Source organism: Chrysochloris asiatica, unplaced genomic scaffold (genome assembly GCF_000296735.1).
Source record: "Chrysochloris asiatica unplaced genomic scaffold, ChrAsi1.0 scaffold00027, whole genome shotgun sequence".
NCBI lineage: Eukaryota > Metazoa > Chordata > Mammalia > Afrosoricida > Chrysochloridae > Chrysochloris > Chrysochloris asiatica.
This window is the reverse complement of record NW_006408545.1, coordinates 4,012,803-4,016,384: the sequence shown is the minus strand read 5'-3', so window position 1 is coordinate 4,016,384 and position 3,582 is coordinate 4,012,803.

Sequence of the window (3,582 nt, the reverse complement as noted above, 5' to 3'; positions counted from 1 at the left end):
TCTAAATTCAGGTGGGATATATTCAAGGTCGTATTTTGGCTTTCATGGACTTGTTTTCATTCTCTTCAGTTTCAGTTTGAATTTGCATAGGAGTAATTGATGGTCTGTTCCATAGACTGCCCCTGGCCTTATTTTCACTGATATGGAGCTTTTCCATCATCTCTTTCCGCAGATGTAGTCAATTTGATTTCTATGTATTCCATATGGTGAGGTCCATGTTTATAGTCATATCTTATGCTGTCTAAAGAAGATATTTGAAATTAACAAATCATTGGTTTTGCAGAATTCTATCATGCGTTCTCCAGCACGATTTCTATCACCAAGGCCATATTTTCCAACTATTGATCCTTTCTGATTGCTCCCAACCTTTGCACTCCAATCACCACTAATGATAAATATGTCTTGATTGCATGTTTGATCAATTTCAGATTGAAGAAGTTAGTAAAATTCTTCTATTTCTTCCTCACTGACTTTAGTGGTTGGTGTGTAAATTTGAATAATAGTGGTATTAATTAATACTGGGCTACCCTGTAGGTACATGGATGTTATCCTATCACAGACAGTGTTGTACTTCCTGACTGATCTGGATATGTGCTTTTTGACAATGAATGTAACACCATTCCTTTTCAATTTGTCATTTCTGGCATAGTAAATCATGTGGTCATCAGATTCAAAATGGCCAATACCAGTCCATTTCAGGTCACTAATGCCTAAGATAGTAATGCTTATGCGTTCGATTTAATTTTTGACAACTTCCAATTTTCCCAGATTCATACTTTGTACATTCCATGTTCTGATTTTCAATGGATGTTTGCAGCTGTTTCTCTTCATTTTGAGTTGTGCCCCATCAGCAAATGAAGGTCCCATGGACTCTTCTCCCACGGGCTTTACTCCATTCGCATCATCACGGTCAACTCTACTTTGAGGAGGCATCTCTTCCCCAGTTGCATACTGAGTGCCTTTCAAGCTGAGTGGCTCATTTTCTGGCACTATATCTGACAGTGTTTCTCTGCTATTCATAAGGTTTTCAGTGACTAAAAATTCAGAAATAGTTCATCACTCCTTCTTCCTAGTCTGTCTTTGTCTGGAAGATCATCTGAAACCTGTCCACCATGGGTGACCCTGTTGGTATTTATTACCGGTGCCATAACTTTCAGAATCACAGCAACTTACAAAACACCACAGTATGACAAACTGACAGAAGAGTGGTGGATCATAGACATTAGTGAACTGAAATGGACTGGCATTGGCCATTTTGAGTCTGATAATGGTTTACTATGTCTGAAATGACAAATTGAGGAAGAACTGTGTATTCATCACCAGAAAGAACATATCGAGATCTGTTTTGATATACAATTCTGTCTGTAATAGGATACTATTCATATGCCTACAAGGAAGACCAGTTAATATTACTGGCATAACACCAATTATGAGGATGTCACAGATCTGGGTAATGTTTCATTGTATTGTGCATAGAGTTGCTATGAAACAAAGGCATCTAAAAACAACAATAAGAAAATTAAAATTGAATTACAGAAAGAACTGATGCTGAGAGAAGTCGTCTTTGACTAGTTCAAATTATTCTCTCTACATGCTGCATCTCCATGCTTTGAAAAAGAAAGCGTCACAATGTTTAGTGGTTTCACATTTATGTGTTAAATAACATTTATGTATATAAATAACATTTAGTATATATATGTGTGTGTGTGTACGTATTTTTTAAAGACGAGGAAAATATAAAAGTTACTAAATGTGATTATCTCTATAAGGTGGAAATTATTGGTTTCTTATTTTCTTCTTAGTATATTTTCCCAAAATCCAAAACTGGATATGATGAGAAAAAATGAGTTAAAATTAATTGCAAAGTAAATGGAGCCCATAGTGTGAGAAATCACTCTTGTGGGCGTGGTTCATCTTCAGGAATTCATGAGATTGCTAGGCCTGAAAATGGATTATTGTTCTGTTGTTGTGAAGTGCTGTAAAGTCGGTTCCGATCCATAGTGACCCAGTATGGGGTTTCTGAGGAGCAAGTGAGCTTGAACCACTGATCTTGTAGTTCAAATGGTTTTGCAGTCTGATGCATTAGTCCACTGGTCCATCTTCAGGAATTCATGAGATTGCTAGGCCTGATAAATGGATTGTTGATTATAAACAGGGAGGTATATGTAACCTGGCTGTTCTTGTTGTTGTTAATTGCCTTCGAGTCGGTTCCCACCCATAGCGACCCTGTACAGGGTTTCCGAGGGTGTAAATCTTTACGGGAGTAGAAAGCCTCATCTTTCTCCCGCAGAGTGGCTGGTAGTTTCGAACCGCTGACCTTAATGTTCGCAGCCCAATTCGTAACCACTACGCTAGAAATTTAAATAAGAATAGCCATTAAGGCAATGGGCAAGTCATTTTGGCTTCTCTGGGGGGAGAGAAAATGGGACTTGCCATAGAATTGTATACGGGGAATTGGAACTGGAGGAAGGGCTTTTTGGAGATAAGTATGAAAACCATTTGTGGAGGGCCATGTGGACCGTCTGCCCTTGTCTATGGGTCTGGGTGCATGATTTTGCAAAATCAAGTAAAGAAAACCTCACTCTCGCTGAAATGAGTACAGATTGGATTACTTGAGCATTTGTCAGTTTAGACAACCTTTCTCACAATAGTATATATATTTTTTCAATATCATCTGCTCCTTATAGAGTCCTGGTGTGGTGCTATGGGTTAATGCGCTGGACTGCAAGGTCAGTTTGAACTGCAAGGTTGGCAGTTCAAGTTCACCAGCCACTCCTCAGAAATGCTTTACAAGGTCACTATGAGTCAGAACTGACTAAATGGCACTTAACAAAGAGTGATACTCCTTATACCCCCATCTTTTTTATCACATTTCTCTGACAAAAATCTCAGTATCTGAGAAACACAAGCATCTACTTTTTCAATGTCTGTTCCCTGGCAGTCAGACCTTGGTATAGAAAATACAACATGGCAGATTGATTCCACCATGATGGCTATTCAGCCTCAAATGGTCCCCAGCACTGCCCAGAAAGCCCCCTGCATCTATTTCATCAGTTCACTCTCTCACTCCAATCAACACTTTCAGAACTTCCTCCATTTCCTTTTGCTGCCTTTCTAGTCCTGTGCTTTCAGATCACTCCCTTTTCCCCTGTCATTGCCCCAGGGGCTTTCAACTAGAGACAGTTTCATCTTCAAGGGAACATTTGGCAATGTCTGAAAAAATTTTTGATTGTCATAACTGGGGGGAAGGAGGAGAAGAATGGAAAACTTCCAGTAGAGAAGTACTTGTCAGTGCCTTTTGCAAATTTAATTGGGAGGGAAAGGAATTAGGGATTACCCCTCAATCTGATCACTTCCAAACAAAATGTCCAACTTGGCCCTGGCATTGTAGCCTAGGGATGGAGGAGAATCTCTAGGTTCTATGCGTTGAAGCTGCTTGTCCACTGCTCACTCTTGGCCAGCATCAGAAGCCCAACATTCTGGCTCAGATCATCACTCCCCTTTTTGTGGCCAGTGACAATGTGCTCTAGCTACAGCAGCAAGACTACCATCTCCACTGCTTTCTTTTTTTTTTTTTTTTTT